Here is a 22,908-nt window from a genome sequence, read left to right as displayed (position 1 = left end):
TCATTTTACGATCACTGTTAAGTAAATGTTTCACTCGCTACACATTTTCGTTGGTCTTGCTGGTCGAAGGGCGTCTGGAGCGGTCGCCTTCCTCCACTCTTTCCTTACCTTCCCGGAAAAGCTTGTGCCACTCAAAAAACCCCTTATCTACCCATGGAAGCGTCACCGTAGGCCTCCTTAATCATGTTGTGAGTCTCTTTTCCCGTTTTACGAAGATTTACTCAAAATTTGATCGCATATCGCTGATCCAGTAAACGCACGACGATTCTGCGAGACGAGACGTTTCGACAGGGAATCACAGTACAAGCGACCTCCTCTCTTCAACGGCCGAGAGCCGACTGCCGATTTCCCCAGCATTCCCAATATCCCCCTTCAACGATCCTGCACGCGCAGACCCCCTCTCGTCCGCCCGTTCGCCCAGGAAAAAACCAGTCCTACTACTTTCAGAACAGACCCTGTACAAGAAATTATCTTCCCGGTTTTTGACCTCTATATTCAACGCCTGGCCACCACAAGCATACAGGCGGGTTCCGACTGCGGACACCGTGTGGAAACAGCGGCTAGCCGGTTCCTCTCCACTCTCATGGTCAAGATAATATATACGGTGTGAGGACTTCCGGTCCAAAAAACCAAAGATGTACATCCGTTGACCCAGCACGCAAGCAGAGAAGATGCTGAGTGTCGGAACTAGGCCGCGCATCTCAGGGCGGCTCCATGTCATAGCACGGGTACCGAACCGGTATAAGCCGCCAATCCGCGACCTTACGTCGGAGAAGCTACCCCACATGTAGAGGCAGTAGCCGTAGGCGACAACGTAGTGGACGAAAGAGTTAAGGGGATCGTCGTCAAGGTGCAAGCAAGTCAGTGGCACACCCACTGTCGATTCTGATGAATTTTTATGCTCTAGATCATCTGTGGCTAAAGAGCGCCATGGCACAAAGTTGCTTTGTCAATTCAAGTTGGTGTCAGACACATTTTCCGAACATTTCACACCAGCCATCGTGGGATGGCTTGTCGAGAATGTATCTGGCGTGCGCAGTGCACTCGAACGCTCTCGCACCACTGTAAATAAGCTGTCGGGAAGCTTCAGATACAGTCCAGAATGCTGTCGATTGCCGTTGATATGATCTGCACCTGATGCCATCGCTTAAACAAGCTTTGACGAATACTGTCGGCTCACGTTCACGACATAGATACCGATAGGATGCTTCCAGATTGAAACTAAAATGTATATAGCGAAAACAGGACCATAACTAGCAGGCTATAAAATCAGTGAACATTTAAAGCAGCGTCAAAGTGAGGGAATACATGCGGAAATAAGTGATAACTGTTTGGCTTTCTGAAGTCACCGCAAAAGACGCAAGTTGTTTACGGATAAGAGCTGAAATCGACGCCTACCGCCACATATCTCTATCTACCATCTGCTTTAAAAGTATGGCCAGCAGGGGCTGCGCGGAAAACAAATTCATCACGATCTTCATTCCGAAGTTACGTTAATGCGAATCGCTTGAAGAAACCAGCAGGCTGGAGTTGAATCGATCTCAGTGAATAACTATTAGTTCCGAAACTTTGTTCTTTGTATTTTAGGAAAACGTGACGGCCCCGGGCGACATGAATAAGAACAAATAACTAGCGACTTTCTTGCTTACGCGAAAAACGAGCACAGAAGGAAGGCGTCCTGTGCGTATAAAAGAAGAGTTTATTACTGCGTCAAGTGTGGCGCCGGAGTTGCATCATCACCGTACCACCAAGCTTTCTTCGCCGAAGGCACTCAGTTTGCTTGCGATGCAGCATCTGCCATCGACTACGATGGGTGAGAAGTGATAGCGAACACCATTTATTTAATGAAGCTTGGCAAGAGGCGTAGATTGAGCCGCGCATCAATTACTGCAAGTAAGCACAGGTTCTGCAGTGTCGGTGATAAGTGCAACACGTGGAGATCGGTGAGCGCCTTTCGCTCCTCAGAAACTTGCCCCTCATCCTGGTTGGGTGCCGGCCCAAAGCCACCGAAAATAAACACTCTTTCACCTATCACTGAGCAGCCATGCCAGTACCTGGGCGATGGTGGTGAGCCACATGGCTTCACATCTGTCCAACGCGACGTCACGGGGTCGTACTTGTGTATATCTGTGTAAGGTATCGGTAGCGTTCGCGGGGGTCATCGGAACACGGCTGGGGGCGCTCAAAGCGGAGCGTCTCCTTTCTCGGAACGCGGCCGCTCGCGAACGCGCCGGGAAGTACGGGTGTCCACCCGACACGCGGCACCGAGCACGAATGTATATTTGTGTTTATTTTCATTTGACACGACCGTGCGTTTGGGTTTGTGGAAAGGGCGTTTTGCCCTACGGAAGCTGGAGGGCTGGCCAGGCTCTCGATAAACCAATCATGTGAACATCGTAACATGATTGGAAGCCACCAAATGTGGGCCGGGCCTTTAGGGCTTTAAAACCGGGCCCCGGAGCTGGAAGCGGGGTTCTGGGCTAAGGTGAGATGCAACGCATCTTCGGCAACGCCGAGTAGGGGCCTCCCCTAGTGTTAGCCAGATCCACTTTTTTTTGTTGTTTGGTTTGTCCTTTTTGCTGTTTAATTTGTCTCGAGTGCCTTAACTTGTATCTATTGTAAATACTGTAAATAAAATTTGAAGTGTTCGCCTTACCCCTGCGTCTCAACTGAACACAAGACCGTCTCTGACGGGCACCCCTGGTGCGAAGAGCTTCAGTCTTCCAGTTGGAACAGACCGTCTCTGGCGGGGCACCGCTGGTGCAATAAGGAAGACGAAAGAACCTGTGAAATTTACTGGAGCAGTCGACGAGGATCCTGCGGCCATCGGAAGACGGCGCAGGAAGAAGACTTGAAGGAAGGGAGAAAGGCGACGACAAGGCAACAGCAGCGTTCGAAAAAGGACCTGCGGAGAGACAACGGCAAGGGCCACGGCAGCGGACCAGCGACGCGGGACTGCATACGGTCCAGAAAAGCAGCGCGTCGATAACTTGACGGTCACCGGCGGCGGACCAGCGGCGTGCGACAGCTCATCGGAGCGTCCGGGGAAAGTGGCGGTGGACTCCGACGCCAAGGAGCGGGCAATGCGGATCGACGCATCGAAACCGTGAGTTTCCTTGGTCGCATTGTTCACGTCCCTGTGTTCGAGCCGGTAGGACAGTTGAGGAGTACAGACGGCGGTATGGAGGGCTATCCATGCCGGCCCTCACTCGATGTGAGGTACCAGGTTGAGTTAGCGAAGGCGCGCTTAGCGGATCTTCAGGCTCAACTCGCGAAAGTGAATGGCGGAAAGGCGGTGCTTCGCGAGGAAGAACCTCATGATGTAAAGTATGTCTTGAAGGTTGTAGAAGCAAGACGCCAGCAGGTAGAGCTCGAGATCTCTAAGATCAAGGAGAGCAGAAGAGCCAGTCAATCAGCCACGGAGAACTGCTCCCAGTCCCGAGAGATGAGGCCGCCTGTGCTGGAAGACAAAGACTTATCCTGCTCAAGCACAGGTGGAGGAAAGAGCAGTCAGGTCGCTGTCCGATATGCGCGGACGCCTCTTTGTTGGGAAATGCCGCAGAGAGCGAAAACGAGATTTCTGAAGGAATCACAGCTTCGCCACTGCGGGCGGCTAGCAAAGAAAAAGAGCAGCCCAATTCTGATGATCTAGGGCCAGTCAAGACCAAATTGTCCGAAACCAAGCAGGAGAGTGATCTAATTCCTGCAGGCTCTATGACTAAGATTGTGACCTCCGACACGGAGCTAGTAACCGGTGAAAATCTGGCGTTGCTGCAAACACACACTGTGTCGGCCATAGGGCATGAAGTGCCCCGTAGCGTTCCTGGTGACAACAGCTCTACATCCGAGGCAGAGAGCGGAGGTGGGCCCGCTGGGCCGACCGGGCAGAGCGCCGCGCAGTTGTCGAACGCACCCGGTGTGTGCCCGGCCAGGTCAGTCGAGGACCCGGAAATGAGGAAATGAGTGGCGACTTGCCGCAAGGCAAGCTCGGGTCAAGTGACTGTCAGGGAGCTCATGGAGTCTCGGAGTTAGACGATGCCACGAAGCCGGCAAATGTCTATCAAGCAGGGAACGGCAACATCAGTGTTTGCTCGTGGAGGAACGGGGCAAATGGTTCCAAGCGAGGCGAAGTAGCAGGAGGCAAGGGCGTGGCTTTCAAATTGAAAGTCGCTGCGTGGAGAAGTACGTTCCGTGCTGCAGTATGCCAGATCAAGAGTAGCAAAACCGGCGTCAGTGGTACGGTTAGACAGGGCAGGGGCTATGCTCCTTATGCAGCGCGCGGCGCGTACCGGCGCGCCAGAGAGAGCGGGCCCTCAGGTGCGTCGTGGGGTCAAAGATTTGGACTTATCGAGGATCAGGACGTTGTTTTCGATCCCGGAGGGCAGCAATTTTTGAATTCTTGCCCCGCTGTGGCACCAGCCTAATGAGCCGAGTGGCAGTTAGGCGTTGTGTTGAGACGCGTAGTGGCTCGAACGCACACAAGGACGCTCGGTGCGACTAAGGAGGCTCATGTGGCCACTTACGGACGTCGTGCGAGTGCTACTGAACGCTCTAGTTGCGAGTGTCGCTGTGTGTGTCGAGCAGGACGCGGGTGTGCATGCTGGTGAACTGGGTGCAACGCACCAACTTGGACGCTGTGTTACGGCGCACGGCAGGCATGCCACTGTGTGTATTTAAGTGTGCATTTTGCGTGATGTTGTGTTGGTTCCCGTGTGCATTTTGTTGTTTTTGGTTTTGTTGGTGCAACTGGTCGCAGCGCGACAGCTTGGACTTCGGTGAATGCGCTGGTTTTACAGGTATGAAACGCGCATTTGAATGTGTACGTTTTGTTTATGTTATGTCACCCGAAGGGTAGTTTCGTGTCAGACACCGATCCCTTTTGTTTGTAATTCTAAAAGTGCCATTTGGGCCCTTTGTACAATCTTGGGAAGGGCGTGTAAGGTATCGGTAGCGTTCGCGGGGGTCATCGGAACGCGGCTGGGGGCACTCAAAGCGGAGCGTCTCCTTTCTCGGAACGCGGCCGCTCGCGAACGCGCCGGGAAGTACGGGTGTCCACCCGACACGCGGTACCGAGCACGAATGTATATTTGTGTTTATTTTCATTTGACACGACCGTGCGTTTGGGTTTGTGGAAAGGGCGTTTTGCCCTACGGAAGCTGGAGGGCTGGCCAGGCTCTCGATAAACCAATCATGTGAACATCGTAACATGATTGGAAGCCACCAAATGTGGGCAGGGCCTTTAGGGCTTTAAAACCGGGCCCCGGAGCTGGAAGCGGGGTTCTGGGCTAAGGTGAGATGCAACGCATCTTCGGCAACGCCGAGTAGGGGCCTCCCCTAGTGTTAGCCAGATCCACTTTTTTTGTTGTTTGGTTTGTCCTTTTTGCTGTTTAATTTGTCTCGAGTGCCTTAACTTGTATCTATTGTAAATACTGTACATAAAATTTGAAGTGTTCGCCTTACCCCTGCGTCTCAACTGAACACATGACCGTCTCTGACGGGCACCCCTGGTGCGAAGAGCTTCAGTCTTCCAGTTGGAACAGACCGTCTCTGGCGGGGCACCGCTGGTGCAATAAGGAAGACGAAAGAACCTGTGAAATTTACTATCTGCCAAGTAGGTCTGCAGCAAATCGCTGTACCCTCCGAAAATGTACAGTTCTTCGTTATACATGAAGGCGGAATTACCTCGCCGACACACAAGGGGAACTCCTTGTACCTGTGGACGTACCCATGAAGAGGTGGTCGTCTCTAGGTAGTATAAGGAGTTTTCTACGCGAGTGGCATGGAAAGGGTCTGCTAGGTTGCCGCCAAACACATACATGCCGGTCCCGACGGCAGACGCAGTGTGGAAGGCACGCCGAAAGGGCGCTTCTCCGCTGGTGGGGACACGATACCACTGCATGGTATCCAAGTTAAGGACCCGCATATACTGCGAATGATCCAAGACGCCGAAGATATACTTGCGGTGACCCACAACGCAAGCTTTGTTGCCGCAAATCGATGTCGGCTCCTCACCGGCCACTTCCGGGCGGCTGCATGCCATGGTGCTTGTGTCGAAGCGGTAAAGGGCACTCGGAGATGGCCAGCTGTGCGGGCCGCCACACAGATACGCGCAGTGGCCGTACGCTACAACTGTGTGGCGAGAAATGTTAATCGGCCCGCCGTCGGGAAGCTGCGTCTGCACCATATCCCACCGGCGCGACGCGGCGTCGAAGATGAAGACGTGGACCAAGTTCCATGCCGCGTGGTAACTGTCGAACGAGTAGACCTTGCCGTTGATGCGTACAGCTCTGTGGGTGACATGCTCTGGAACATCGTTTAGCCGCACCGTCCACATCCTGCAGAGACACCTGCATCTGTAAGAAACAAGGCCCGGTCATTCCAGCGATGGTGGCGGCGTCATGCGGCTATTTTTTGAAGCAGCGATATGGTGATCTGTATTCGCGGCGTGAGCGGACATGGTGCGTCGACGGGTGACTATTTCCGTTAGATTTTGGAATACATTTGTCATTTTATGATACTCACACGAATGAATGTTCGAAAAAAACATGTACTATTGCTGTCACCAAGATTAAAAGCTCAAAAAGCCGTTATCAAGTGCGCTTAAGGGGTCAAGAGGCTGTTCTGCCATTACGGGTTTGTTTCAGAGCGAATTACCTTCTTGACGCCGCGAGATACGTGCTTAACGCTTTCCAATCGGAAAACGTTAACCACAGCGGTTAATGTTTTCAGCGGTGGATAACATTCTCTCCGGACTTCTGACATCAGGCCTTTGCCTACGGGTGTTGGCAGGGGCGGCTCAGGGGCGAACATGCCGAACCCGAAGGGAGGACCATTACTGCGGCACGTGTGCATTACTGCGGCACGTGCGCCATTACGTCACCCTCCCTACCCAGAATGAAGCTAGCTCATTTCATTGTGGGTAGGGAGGGTGAGTTAACGGCACATGTGCCTTGAATGGATGATTGCTGTTTCTTTGTTTTCTCTATTTTCACGCTTGTGAGTGGCAACAGTGCATCTGGGTTTGACAAGATGCCTTTGCGCATGCCTGTGTAAATGCATAAAATGGCTGCCTACGTGTGAATAAATTTCAGTTGTAAGTTCAGCGCCGTCAGTCTGTTTCACCTTGTCCTCGGTCCGTGTTCTTAAGCGCTGGTTTTTTACGATGGATCACCACCAACTCGCCCAATCCTCAGTTCTTCTGCAAACATGAGCGGGGACAACGGGTAAGCTTGTTTCAGAGAGCATCGTATGTGGACTGTTTGTTGGAGAGGGTGATTCTCAATAAAACACGAGGCACAGTTTTTGTGGCAAAGGCGCATCCCAGCCGGAAGAGAATAAAGAAACGGATAACACACGCGATCAAATGGCTTTGCCAGGTCGATTTGCGCCTGTGTAATTGTTCGTGAGCCCCACTGCAATACTTCAACACCGTACGCATTGCATGTAAATTAAGCCACAAGTTTAGACAGGTTCGTTCAAAGTAGGCATTGAAAGCTGTAGCCAATTTGAGAGAGCTCAAGCGAAAATCTTATAAACAAGATGAGAAAATTCAGGGGCACTTTGGCTCTCCAAAGTGCTGGAAGGCGAAAGCCTTTCCTGGCGCACTGTTTGGCGTTGCAAGACTATTTGCGGTGTACTAGTGCTTTATTTGACTACACACTTTTACTACACATTACAACTACACACTTTGACTGCCGACTTTGACTGCTTCTCTAGCACGACTCTGTCTCTGCTTCGATGAGTTCGGTTGTATCCATAGCTCTGTTCGCAGTAATGAGTTATGAAATGTGGTCAGCCACGTACGCCTTACGCCCTCTGTCGGAGCGGACTACAACTATTTTATTAGTTGTCGCGCGCTTCAAAAGGTGGCCTGAGGCGTCCGTGGGTGACCTCATTACTTGGAATCCGCGCACTCTGACGTCATAACCATTTCGACCAACCGAAAAGCGTGACACCTCTGCTGGCGACCTTCTGTTGCCAACGGTGAGGCATTAAAGCATTGCGCTTGAAAACGTGAGAGCTTCGTAGCCATTTGCCTATCGCAGTTCTTCCTTTTCGTCAGTGTCCTGTGTTAAGACAATATGACTTCTGTCAAATGAATGTAGCAAAAATCGAACATCAATGCTCGTCTAAAAAAATTCACAGTTTATTCACAAATATCACTTTTTATACTCTCACCTTCACGTTTACTGTTGACTGTGCTGAATTTTGACGCCGCAAGGTTATCTGCGGCTAAGGAGTGGCATGGCACAAATTTGATTTGTCTATTAAAGTTGGTGTCACAAACACATTTCCCGAACATTTCACCCCAGCCGTCGTTGGATGCCTCATCGAAAGTATGTAACGTGCGCGGTGCGTAAGAGCGCTCTCACATCCACATAAATAAGCTGTCGAAAAGCTTCAAATACTGTCCAGCGTGTAGTCGTTTGCCTTCAATACGATCTCCGCCTGACACGATCAATTACCAAAGATTTGGTTTGGTTTATGGGGTCTAACGTCCCAAAGCGACTAAGGCTGTGAGAGACGCCGTAGTGGAGGGCTCCGGAAATTTCGACCACCTGGGGTTCTTTAACGTGCACTGACATCGCAAAGTACACGGGCCTCTAGAATCTCTCCTCCAAAGAAATTCAACCGCCGCGGCCGGGATCGAACCCGCCTCTTTCGGGTCAGCAGCCGAGCACCATAACCACTGAGCCACCGCGTCGGCCATTACCCAAGCTTTCACGAATTCTATCCGCTCATTTTCAAGACATAGATACTCGTCGGCTGCTGAGGGCAGACGTGCTGAAGGCAGACATGCGCAAATAAATGATAACATTTCGGCTTTCTGAAGTAATCACAAAAGACGCAAGTTGTTTCCGTAGAAGATCTAAAATCGACGCCTACCGCCGCATCCAGCACCTCAGTCTGCCTACAGCTTTGAAAAGGATGACCACCAGGGCTACGCGGCAACCTAGACTTCATCGCGAGCTTCAGGCCGAAGTGACGTTGATGCGATTCTCTTGAATCAACCACCAGGCTGGAATGGAATCAATTTCAGAGAATAGTTCTTCGTTCGGAAAATTTGTTCTTGGTAATATTCGAAAGAAAGTGCCGCCTCAGAGTTTCATGAAATAAACAAAACGGTAGCGACTTTCTTACTTCCGCGAAAATCGAGCACTGAAGGAAGGCGTTCATTGCGTATAAAAAAAGAGTTTATTGCTGTGTCAAGTAGCGGCGCCGAAGTTCTATTATCGGCGCAGCCCCAAGCTGGCTTACGCCGAAGGCACTCCGTTTGGATGACACGCAGCATCTACCATCGACTACGATGGTTGAGAAGTGATAGCGTAGACCATTTCTCTAATGAAGGGTGGTAAGAGGCTTAGATCCAGCCTGCATCAATTACTGCAAGTAAGCACAGGTTCTTCAGTGTCGGTGCCAAGTGCAACACGTGGAGATCGGTCAGCGATCTTCGCTCCTGAACTACCTGCTGCTCATCCTGGTCGGATGCCGGTTCACAGCCACCGAAGATAAACACTCTTTCACCCATCACTGAGCAGCCATTCAATAACCTGGGAGATGGTGGTGAACCACATGGCTTCACTTCGGTCCAGCACGACGTCACGGGGTCGTACTTGTGCATATCTGCTAAGAAGGTCTTCAGCACACCGCTGTACCCTCCGAAAATGTACAGCTCTTCGTTGAACACGAAGGCTGAATGTCCTCGCCGATACACAGGGGGAACTCCTTGTACCTGTGGGCGCGCCCAGGAAGAGTTGGTCGTTTCAAAGTAGTATAGGGTGAGGGAACGGTCTGCTGGGCTGCCGCCGAACACATACATGCGGGACCCGATGGCAGACGCAGATTGGCAGGCATGTAGAACCGGAGCCAGTCCGCTCGTGGGGACACGATGCCACTCTAGGGTATCCAAGTCAAGGACCCGCAAACCTGGCTAAGGACCCCAGTCACTGATGATATACTTGCGGTGACCCACAACACAAGCTGTGCTGCCGAACGTCGATGAGGGCACCTCACCGGACACCTCCAGTCGGCTGCATGTCATGGTGCTTGTGTCGAAGCGGTAAAGGAAACTCGGGGCTTGGCAGCTCTGCGGGCCGCCCCATAGATACGCGCAGCGGCCGTACGCTACAACTGTGGGGAGGGAAATGGTAATCGGCCCGGCGTCGGGAAGTTGCGTCTGCACCACATCCCACCGGTGCGACGCGGGGTCGAAGATGAACACGTGGACCAAGTTCCATGCCATCTGGCAACTGTCGAACGAGTAGACCTCGCCGTTGATGCGTACAGCCCTGCGGGTGACTGGCTCTGGAACGCCGTTTAGCCGCACCGTCCACATCCTGCAGACACATCTGCTTCTGTAAGAAACAACGGCCGGTCATTCCAGCGATGGCGGTGGCATCATGCGGCTTTTTTCTGAAGCAGCGATATGGTGAACGGTATTCGTGGCGCGTGCAGACTTAGTGCGTCGACGGGTGACTAATTCTGTTAAAATTTTTGAATATATTTGTCATTTTATGACACTCACACGAATGAATGTTCGAAAAAGGACATGTACTCTTGCAGTTACCAAGATTGAAAGCGCTAAAAGCCGTTATAAAGTGCGCATAAGTGGTCAGGAGGGCTATTCGGCCATTACGGGTTTGTTTCAGAGCGAATTGCTTTTTTGACGCCACATGATATGTGCTTAACGCTTTCCAATCGAGAATTTTGTTTAGTTGATCGGTCACGCCAGTCGCATTGATAGGGATTGAATATCTGGCGGCCTTAAAAAAAACGTGAAATATATATGGCTTAATGCTTAAATCCTGCGCTACTTTTTGGTTTCGTTTCGCGCATGTTTTGTTGTCGCCTTATCGTCTAGCAGGTGCTTGGTACAGGTGTCATGCAGCTCTGGTCTATTGATATCGCGATCAACAACCACTTTGTTCAACCTTGCCGCGATGGTGGAAATGTGGTGCGAAGCGTTGGCATTTCGCCTTTTCATTTCCTGGAGGAGGAGGAAAAAAACTGAATACCTGCAGCTGTTTCTTTTGAAATATAAACTTGTCATTTGGTCACTGTGCCTTCTATATATACCTCTATATACGTGGATTTCAGTAAATTAAGTGGCGCAGTATCTGTCTCACACATCGCGGTGGAAGCCCCAACCTCACCGTGAGGAAAGGGAGGAAGGCGGGAGGGAAAGAAAAAACAGAGAAGGAAGGGCCGTAGTAGAGGGCTCCGGATTAATTTCGACCACCCGAGGACCTTTAACGTGCATTTACATCGCACAACACACGGGCTCCATTTGTGTTTTCCCCTCATCTAAGCGCAGGCCGCCGTGGCTGGGTTCTAATCCGGTTACTCCTGCTGGGTAGCCGAGCACGCTAACCTCTGAGCCATCACGGCGGGTATCTATCGGTTGTGGGAAACGTGTTACGAGCGGAGCGCGGCGGGTGGCAGTTGTTGAAGAGGCGACCGCCAGGGGGCGTCGAGGAGTACGGACGCGTTCACGTCGGCTCCGCGAAATCAGTGATTTCATGGCGAATTTTTTCCCACGTTGACCGTGAATGTCTTTGAAACCTGTTTCCTAAGGTGCAAGCAACCCGAGGATACCACATTTGTGCCTGTAAGTGCATCTTTAAAGACTGTATCGTCATTCCAAGTTCGCCAGCGCTACACGCCACGACAGGCCTACTTCGACCGGGAAGGCGGCGACGGGCGAGCTCCCGCCATCGCCGACCACGCCCGGCTCCACGATGACGATGGAAGTGAGGGTGGTGGGAACCGACATCGACCCCAAAGAAAAAGAAAAAAGAGGAATGGATTATTAGACTGAAGAAGCGAGCGGAAAAATTGGAGAACGACGAACGCCACCTAGGACGCCAACATGGTGCCGGAGACGCGGCGGCAGCGAACGCCGCCACTGTGGCGACGACCGACGGCAGCGACACGAGAGCCTACAGAGAGGCGGGACGGAAACTCGCTGAACGTTCAATAGCCTCAGACCTCCCGAGACTTCCAGCGACCGGATATGGAAAGTAGTTCTGCGTCTCAAAGAAGGATTTACAATGCTGAAGAGCACCACCGAGATGAGAATTGCGGCGGCCATCAGGGAGAAAGCCGGAATCAAGGACGAGGAGGCACTGAAGGACAGGCTAGCTATAAACGCCAAGCAAGGAACGATTACCTACCACTCGCCTAGCTACGAAAACGCGAGGAAGGCGGAGAAAATTGAAACTGTCAAGATCGGAGACAAGGAACGCGGTGTGACCACCTACATGAACGCACCAGAGAGTTGCGGCAGGGGAGTCATCCATGGAATCGATGAGGAATACACACACAAGTATGTACTAGAAGGACTGAACATTAACGGATTCAACCCTCTAGTCATAGATGCACGAAGAATGGGGAAGACCAGATCTTTCCTAATCACCTTCGAAGAAGAGAAAGTACCACACAGAGTAGTCTTGAGCGGAATCACTTTCAAGTGCTTTCTATACAAGAAACGCTATGAGGTCTGTTACAAGTGCGGAGGACTGGGCCACCGCTCGGACGTCTGCGACAGTGAGGTAACCAAGTGCCGCGGCTGTGGCATGACATCGCCCCCCGAGGGGCACCAATGTACACGGCAGTGCCAACTATGCGGCAAAGAACACTACACCGGGGACAAGAGGTGCAAATATCTCTTTCGCACCCCTTATATTGTCAAGAAACGCCAATGGGAAGCCAAACAGGAGGCTGAATAAGCGAAGCAAGAAGACCGAAGGAACAGCCGCTCCCCTAATAGATCCGGCAGCAGAACGAGGTTTCGGTCAGAGTCCTTACCCCGGCTACAATCCGGACAGCAACAGCCACGCAAGGAGCAAGCTGCAAAGGTGAGCTGGCCAGCTAAAGTTTCCCAGGACTCCGAGACAGTTAAAGAATTGAAAGAACTTATTAAACAGCAGGCACATCAGATTAAGACTTTAACTGATTATATTAAGAAGCAAGAAGAGCGGATCAAAATGCTAGAAACGACAGCTAAACAACCCGCGGAAAACAAACCGCAACAGGAGAAGGCAATGGCGCCTATGCAAGTGGAGCAGGATAAAGAGGTAGAGACAGCGAAGGTTGGAAAACCCCCTTCAAAAAAGAAACGTACCAAAGAGTCGGATCTTGAACCAAATTCGAACAACTAAACGACAAACAACAACAGGACATGAAACTACTGAACGGAACACTAATGCAATTCATGAAACAAGTCACAGAAACGATCAAAGTAGAATTTGCAAAGCGAGACGCTGCTCTCACGGCGGAATTTGAGAAAAGGGACCAATGGATATACGCGGAATTCCAAGCAACCAAAAATGCCTTGGCCAAAGAACAATAATACGATCTGGCAGTGGAACTGTAGGGCTTTCTGCGTAAACGGGCCGTTTTACAATCGTTCCTTGCAAACGGAGACAAACCCGAAATTATAGCTTTACAAGAGTGCGCGAAAAACGCGAAGCTGCCCGGTTACAAATCGTACCCGGGCCGAGGGGACAACACGCAGGTTGCCACCCTTGTCAAACGCAACGTTACCGCGCTGCAGCACGAGACAGGTCACGTCCAATTAGATCACACTCTAATCGAAATGATACCGCGTAAGCGGAGAGAGAAAAGCCTATTCGTCTTAAACGTATACAGCTCTCCGAAACAGAGAAAGGATTGCGGCTTCGACGGGCTATTCGCAAAAACTAAACAGATAGCGGGCAAAAACCCTATCGTCATTGTCGGGGACTTTAGCGCTCATCATCCCGCATGGTGATACAAATATGCGCAAATCAAGGGCAGAGAACTCTGGGACAGCATTCTCCACAATGAGCTCATCTTGATTACTGACCCCATCAAGCCAACAAGACAGAGCAATAGCGTGAGTAGGGACACTACACTTGACTTAACACTCACCGGAGGCCAAATCACGGCAAGGTGGTGTAACACGGGGGAGGACCTAGGAAGCGACCACAAAATTATTGAGATCGTGGTAGAAGACGGACTGCCCACACCGAAACCTAAAAAGGTCGCAGCGGTAAATTGGGATCGATTCAGGGCGAACCTTCATACCCGAGACGCAATCAGGGACATAGAATCTTGGGGCACAGACATTCTCGCGGCAGTTAAAGAAGCCACCGAAGAGGTGGAAGCAGACGAAACGCAAGAAGAGGTGGACAGGCGTATGGTAGGCCTGTGACGCAAGAAAAGGGAGCTAGAAGAAAAACTTGCTCAAAACAAGGGGAACAGAAACATACGTAAGCTCCTAGCGAAACAGAATAGATATCGAGGAGCACGCGCTGAACTTAACCAGACAAAACTGGGGTAGTATCTGCGAGCAGAGGGACCGCAGAATCAGCAAAGCCAACACGTGGAAAATGCTCAGACATCTCTTAGACCCGGACAAGACAAACTATGAGGCACGACAACAACTACAGAAACTCGTATATAAATACGAAGGCACTAGCGATCAACTAATCTCTGAAGTAAGGGACAGGTACTTGAGGTGCACACCACCCACACCCCTCCCCGAGTACAAGGGCGCAGAGAATCCTCTTCTACATGGGCCCATCACCATCGGAGAGGTTAGGGCGGAGTTGAACATATTCAGAACTAAAACTGCGGCAGGTCCAGACAGAATCAGCAATCGCATGCTGAGGAATTTGGATGATGCATCAATTAGAAACCTAACAGCGTACATGCAGGAATGTTGGGACAAGGGCCGAATCCCACGTTCGTGGAAAGAGGCCAACCTAGTCCTTATTCCAAAACCAGGTAAGAAACTAAGTCTCGAAAACCTGAGGCCCATTTCGCTTACCTCATGTGTAGGTAAGCTAATGGAGCACCTTATTCAAACGAGGCTAAACAGATTCCTAGGAGAACAAAAGCTTTACCCTGACACGATAATCGGATTCAGGACACATCTTTCTGCATGCGATGTTATGCTTCAACTTAAAGAACAAGTGCTAGACAACGAAACAGCTGATACCAGAGTAATAGTCGGCCTTGACGTGGCCAAAGCTTTTGACAACGTTGACCACGCAGCCATACTAGAACGCTTAGAAACTCTAAATGTAGGGGGAAAGGTATACAACTACGTGAAGGACTTTCTTTCAAATAGAACAGTTACTGTCAGCCTAGGAGGGAAGGAAGAGAAAGGCATAAGGCTGGGCAACAAAGGTACTCCCCAAAGCTCGGTCCTATCACCAACACTCTTCAACACTGCAATGATTGGCTTACCACAGAAATTGGCGTGTATAGAAGGGCTCAACCACACAATATACGTGGACGACCTCACCCTCTGGGTTACCAGACGCAGTGACGCGCACATCGAAGGTACCCTCCAAAGAGCGATCGAGGAAATTGAGTCGTACCTAAAACAAGTAGGACTCAAATGTTCTGCCGAGAAATCGGAAGCGCTTTTCCTCGGCCCACAAAAGAGACAAAGAAAGCCCCATGAACATGGGATAACGCTAACGGTAAACGGGGACAAAATACCCTCAGTGAAGATGATTAGAGTACTGGGTCTTAGGATACAGACAAACGGTAAGAACACCGAAACGATACGAAAACTCGAATCGAGTGTAAGCCAGACGTGTAGGCTACTCAAAAGAATAGCAAATAAACACGTGGGAATGAAGGAGACGAACCTCTTAAGACTAGTTCAATCATTTGTAATCAGCAGAATCACATACGTGGCACCATACCTACGGCTAGCCAAAGCAGAAAAAAAACAAGATTGAAATCCTAATCAGGAAAGGCGTCAAAACCGCTCTGGGCCTCCCCCCGTACACATCCACCCAGAAAATTCTGAACATGGGGATTTCAAACACACTAGACGAGCTCATTGAGGCTACCAGAGTAGCGCAACAACAACGACTCCTACGCAGCCATTCGGGCTAAAAATACTAGAAAAGCTAGGCTTCGAACCTCGAGCGCGGCTCAAACAAACGGAGAATATCCCAACAGACATAAGGAACAAAATCAGAATCCCACCACTCCCAAGGAATATGCATCCGGTACACCATGAGGGTAGGCGAAAGGACAGAGCGAAAGCTCTGCAGAAAAAATTAGCCAATAGACAGGACGTGGTTTACACGGACGCGGCGGAGTATGAAGGCAGAACGGGTTTCGTAGCCCTAGCGACCGGGGAGGGCGGAGACCGAGTCTCGTGCTGCAGCACCCAACAGAGAGATGCAACAGCGGCTGAGGAGGTAGCCGTTGCGCTGGCTTTAACTCAACGGAATGTCAGGGTGATTATAACAGATTCCAAATCGGCTATCCGCAACTACAACGCAGGCAGGGTATCTGTCGAAGCAGTCACAATTCTGACTGCCGGCCGAACACCGGCAGAACTAATTAACCTTGTTTGCACTCCGTCCCACGAGGGCCTCCGGGGAAACGAGACAGCGCACGCATTGGCCCGAGGACTCACACACCGGGACCCCAGTGCGGTCTCGTCGAGTAGAGAGCCCCTTGAGACGAGCGAGGAGCTGAACACGTACCAAGATATTCTTAGCCATTACAGGTTAGGAAGACAGACATTACCTGGAGCATGCAAGGGCCTCAGCAAAAAGGAAGAGGTCATATGGAGAAAGTTACAGGCGGGAGTTCTTCCGAACCCACTCGCACTAACCAGATGGCATCCGGCGATCCAAGACCCCAGGTGTAAACAGTGTAATGAAATAGCAGACATGATCCACATGGTGTGGACATGCCGTAGCCACAACGAACCAGACAGGAATATAGAGTCCTGGGAGGCATTAATGGCCAGCCAGAAAGAAGAAGAACAAAAAAAAGTCATCCGTCTGGCCCTGGACACCGCTGAATCCCAAGGGATCCCAGCCTGCTGAAAGGGGAGGAAGATGACGGCGGTCAAGACTAGTCTTTTTCGCCCTCTGATTCCTTGACGGGTGCAAATAAAGTTATTTCATCATCCAGAGGCGATTTGCAACGGACAGCGCGAAAGTGTGTTGCAGTTTAACACGAGGCGTGATCGGTGGCGGCGATAGCATCGCGCCCTCGTGCAGTGGCCGCCGATGCTGACCTGTTTGCTCCACCGCGGGTTTGAAACGCCGTCATGGCAATATTAATCTTTTGAACTCATGGAACACATGGTGTTTGCCCGCCTCACTTCCCATCTTCAAGCCACCGACTATCTCCCCCACACCCTTATTGGATTTCGCCGAGCACTATCCACCCAAGACCTTATCCTTCTCCTTCAACACACTGTCTTTAACTCAAATGCCTCAGACGCTGCGTCAAAGCCTTAGTAACCGTTGACATACGCAAGGCTTTCGACTACATATCACACGACCACATCCTCACCATACTAGCTGATACGCAGTGCGGACACAGCATGCACAATTACATAAGAGCTTTCCTCTCCCACCGCTGTGCCCGTATCCGCTACCTCGACAAACTGTCTAACCCAATCCCACTCACTCGTGGCACTCCACAAGGTGCCGTCCTCTCTCCCATCCTCTTTAACCTAGGCATGGTCCCACTCGCCCGGGCCTTAGCCGATATCCCCAACCTTCATTTCGTCTTCTATGCAGACGATCTCACCTTGTGGGTCACCACTGGCTCACCGGGAGAGGTCCAAACCACACTACAACATGCACTTAACACCATTTCCTCACACCTCTCCCAAGCGGGCCTGCAACCCGCTCCGGAGAAATGAGAACTTTTACTCATAACACGCAGTAAATATCAACGGACGATGAACCCCTCCATCTCCCTCACACTTGCCGGACAGCGCATCCCCCTCGTCGAATCTTGTCGCATCCTGGGTATGCCACTAAACTCCAACACTTTCACGTCTGCCATCAATCAGTCCATACGCACATGCCACTCAGTAACACACTTACTGCGCCGCGTAGTTTTAAAACATGCCGGCCTCTCCGAGACACACGCCAGCCGCCTTGCTCAAGCGCTGGCTCTGAACAAATTCCTGTACTACATACCTTACTGCCCACTTACAAGTACACAACAAGACAAACTACACTATACACTATATACAATACACTATACACTATATAAAGCAACAGTAGGACTCCCCCCTCAGGCTTCTACAGACACCCTGTACAGAACAGGCCTATTCCACCCTCTTCAAGCCCTCCTTAACCTGCACCGGGAGAGACAAATCATCCGCCTGTCCAGTACACCAGCTGGACAGTGGATACTTTCCCAGACTCCCTACGCACCCATCTCTTGCTCAGACCGACCGCAGTCTCCGATCTATCCCCCTAACCTCCGCCTCGCACCCATTCCACGCAACATGTCCGCACACACACACGCAGGCCGTCGCCAGGCATACGCATACAACCACAAGCCACCTTTGGACGCTGCGGCGGTGGCCTACACACACGCCTATTTCACGGAAACCGCGGGCTCCACAGCAGACTTCTTCCTCCACCCTTCCCTCTCTACAACCACCCTATTGAAAATATTGTCACGTTGTAGTGACGGCAGTCCAGCGGTCAGGAAGACACCAGAAATACTTGCAAACGAAGCTCTTTATTTGGGCTGACTTGCGCCCGCAAAAGAACTGAATCACTCGGCGGCGGCGTAAGCAACAAACTTGCTCGTCGGTCGTCGAACTAAGAATGTCCGCCGCTCGCGGCATCGCTCAATTTAAAGGCGGCAAGGAAACTTCCAGATAACAGGACAAGATCATCTACAGTAATCTAGAAAAACCTAGATGCAGCCCTTCATGGCTGCGATCAATCGAGATTGGTCTGGTCGCTTCTCGCGCCACGAACAAAAGTGATAACAACCCTTTCCTGCAGCCTTGAGCGCGAACGAACAAACACTACAATGATACGTGGCATTACCCCCCTTCCAAAGAAGCATCGTCTCGATGCTTTGAAATGAAAATAAACACGGAGAATGAAACTTCGAGTCCTTCAGCGTTCATAATATGGCTTCAGGCGTACGACATGTACGACTTCCGGGCGTGGGCGGCGTCGCTGAGATGCTGTCGTGCCGTCGGGGATGACTTCATAGTCGAGGTCACCGATGCGACGGAGAACCCTGTACGGGCCAAAGTAGCGTCGCAGCAACTTTTCGCTCAATCCGCGGCGGCGAACTGGCGTCCATATCCAAACCCGATCACCTGGCTTGTAATGCGTGTCTCGTCGGCGCAGATTGTAGCGTCGGGCGTCGGTGTGCTGCTGGTCTTGAATGCGAAGCCGTGCAAGTCTTCGGGCTTCCTCGGCGCGATGAAGGTAGGCGGCGACGTCGAGGTTGTCTTCGTCGGAAACGTGCGGGAGCATTGCGTCGAGTGTTGTTGTGGGCTTCCTGCCGTATACCAGCTGGAATGGAGTAAACCTGGTTGTCTCCTGGGTGGCAGTATTATAGGCGAAGATCACGTAGGGCAGAATAGAGTCCCACGTCTTGTGTTCGGCGTCGATGAACATGGAGAGCATGTCTGCGATGGTCTTGTTCAGACGCTCTGTGAGTCCGTTGGTTTGCGGATGATAGGCAGTTGTCCTCCGATGACTTGTCTGGCTGTACTTTAAAATGGCTTGCGTCAGTTCCGCTGTAAATGCTGTTCCTCTGTCTGTGATGAGTACTTCGGGTGCGCCGTGTCGGAGGAGAATTTGTTCGACAAAAAATTTTGCAACTTCTGCTGCGGTACCACTAGGCAACGCTTTTGCTTCGGCGTAGCGGGTCATGTAGTCGGTGGCCACGATGATCCACTTGTTACCTGATGATGAAGTAGGAAAGGGGCCGAGTAGGTCCATCCCGATTTGCTGAAAGGGCTTAGTTGGCGGTGGTATGGGGTTCAGGAGTCCGGCTGGTCTAGTCGGAGGCGTTTTGCGTCGTTGACACTCACGGCACGTTTTCACGTAATGCGAAACGTCGGTAGCTAGCCGCGGCCAATAGTACTTCTCCTGGATGCGGTGCAACGTGCGAGCAATCCCGAGATGCCCTGCAGTCGGCTCATCATGACATGCCTGCATAATTTCTTGCCTGAGATTTTTGGGCACGACAAGAAGATGCACTGTCCTGTTGGGCGCGAAGTTCTTCTTCAGAAGGACATTATTGTGAAGGACGAAAGACGACAGTTGGCGCTTGAACCCTCGGGGAGGCGATGCGGTCTTGCCTTGCAGATAATCAACCAGGCTTTGCAACTCAGGATCCGAGCGCTGCTGCTGCGCGAAACTGCTCGCGCTTACCGGTCCTAAGAAAGCGTCGTCGTCTTCCTCTTCCGGTGCTGCGTCGACGGGGGCTCGCGACAAGCAGTCTGCGTCGGAATGCTTGCGGCCAGATTTGTAGACTACAGTTATGTCGAATTCTTGAAGGCGCAGGCTCCAACGAGCAAGGCGGCCGGAGGGATCTTTCAAATTGGCTAGCCAGCACAGAGCATGGTGATCGCTCACAACCTTGAATGGTCGTCCGTACAGGTAGGGGCGAAATTTCGACGTGGCCCAAATAATGGCGAGACATTCTTTCTCGGTGGTCGAGTAGTTGGCCTCAGCTTTCGACAGTGAACGGCTAGCGTACGCGATAACCTTCTCCTGTCTGCCATTTTTCTGAACGAGGACCGCTCCTAAGCCCACACTGCTTGCATCGGTATGAACTTCGGTTTCGGCGTTTTCATCAAAGTGCCCGAGCACAGGAGGGGACTGTAAGCGGCGCTTCAGTTCGTTGAAAGCTTCCTCTTGCGGCCTTTCCCATTTAAAAGGCACGTCAGCCTTGGTAAGTTGGGTCAAAGGTTCAGCGATGCGCGAAAAGTTCTTGACGAATCGCCGGTAATAAGCGCATAATCCAAGGAATCTGCGTATAGCCTTCTTGTCATTAGGCTGTGGAAACTCTGCGATCGCAGCCGTCTTCTTGGGGTCTGGGCGAACTCCATCCTTGCTTACGACGTGACCAAGGAACAGCAGCTCCTCGTAAGCGAAGTGGCACTTCTCTCGTTTCAGTGTCAGGCCTGAAGACTTGATCGTTTCCAGCACTATCCGAAGCCTTCTGAGGTGGTCTTCAAAGCTTGAGGAGAAGACAACAACGTCATCTAAGTAGACTAGGCAAATCTGCCATTTCAAGCCTGCGAGCACCGTATCCATTACTCGCTGGAACGTCGCTGGGGCAGAGCAGAGGCCGAATGGCATCACCTTGAACTCGAAGAGTCCGTCTGGCGTGATGAACGCAGTCTTCTCGCGATCTCTTTCGTCGACTTCAATTTGCCAGTAGCCGCTCTTCAGGTCCATCGATGAGAAGTACTTAGCGTTGCACAGCCGGTCCAGTGTATCGTCGATGCGGGGGAGGGGGTAGACATCCTTCTTCGTAATGTTGTTCAGGCGGCGGTAATCGACGCAAAAGCGAAGGGTGCCGTCTTTCTTTTTCACTAGGACGACCGGTGCTGCCCAGGGGCTCCTCGATGGCTGGATGACGTCGTCACGAAGCATTTCCTCAACTTGCTTGCGGATAGCTTGGCGTTCTAACGGTGATACGCGGTAGGGGCTCTGTCGCAGTGGTCGTGCGTGTTCGTCTGTGACAATGCGGTGCTTGGCAAGCCGGGTTCGTCGCACATTCGATGCTGATGAGAAGCAATCGGTGTACCTTTGAAGAAGACTGCGTATTTGGTCTTGTCTGCTCCGGGGTAATGCTGGGTTGATGTCGAACGTGGGTTGATGGCCTTGTTCAGATAGTTCTGCAGGTTGGTCGGGTAGGGCAAATACGTCTCTGATGTCTGCCAGCTCGTCGAGGAAAGCGATCGTCGTACCTTTGTTTAGATGCCGGTACTCTTCGGTGAAGTTGGTTAGCAACACCTGGGCTCGGCCATTTCGGATTTCGGCGACTCCCCTCGCGACGCCCAATCCTCGATCCAGGAGTAACTGGGTGTTCCCCTCGATGACACCTTCGGCATTTTCGATGTCTCCAGTACCTATGCCGACGAGAACACTTGATCGGGGCGGCACGCTCAATGCTTCATCGAGGACGTTTAAGGCAACGTGATGAGTCGCGCTCGTCGCAACAGGTATGGCTTTTTCCGTGGAAAGCTTGATCGACTTTGATCGAAGGTCGATGATCGCCCGATGTTCGTTCAGGAAGTCCATTCCCAAAATCACGTCTCTCGAGCATTGCTGTAGGATCAGGAAGGTTGTCGCATAGGTTCTCCCATTTACAGTAACTCTCGCGGTGCAGCGTCCTGACGGCGTAATCAGGTTGCCACCTGCGGTGCGGATCAGCGGGCCATCCCAGGTTGTTGTCACCTTCCTGAGTCGGACAGCGAGTGGGCCACTCATGACAGAGTAGTCAGCTCCCGTGTCCACCAAGGCAGTAACCGCGTGACCGTCGACCGTAACTTCAAGGTCACTTGTTCGCGTTCTGGTATTGTACGTTGTCTTCGGTGTCCGATCTCGGCTTCGTCGAGTAGTGAGGCTGCGGTGGGCGTACTGCGACGTTACTTCACTGGGCAGCGGTAAAAGCTTCAAGTCTGGCCGCGTCGTCGTCGGTGTCGTCGTCGTCGGTGTCGTCGTCGTCGGCGTTGTCGTCGTCGGTGTTGTCGTCGTCGGTGTTGTCGTCGTCGGTGTTGTCGTCGTCGGTGTTGTCGTCGTCGGTGTTGTCGTCGTCGGTGTTGTCGTCGTCGGTGTTGTCGTCGTCGGTGTTGTCGTCGTCGGTGTTGTCGTCGTAGTTGAGGCATGGTCTTGAGTACTCGTCGATGGAGGATCTTTGTCATTGCGCTTAGAAGCAACCTCACCTCCAGAGGCTGCTTTATTTAGTTTAACCTTCGTGGGCTGGGGGAGCGTCCACGCACGGCGTAACCTCGGCTAGGAGAAACAAAGCGCGGGGACGATGGCGACGGGGAACGTGATAGGCGGCTCGGGGATGAGTATTCTTCCCGACGTAAAAACTCCTCGATTTCGGCTGGTCGCTGGCCGGGTCGGGGTCGTGGAGCGTCGTAAG

This window comes from Amblyomma mixtum, chromosome 7 (assembly GCF_055824585.1).
Source record: "Amblyomma mixtum isolate Tamu chromosome 7, ASM5582458v1, whole genome shotgun sequence".
In the NCBI taxonomy this organism is placed as follows: domain Eukaryota; kingdom Metazoa; phylum Arthropoda; class Arachnida; order Ixodida; family Ixodidae; genus Amblyomma; species Amblyomma mixtum.
Note: the sequence above shows the minus strand (reverse complement) of the source record.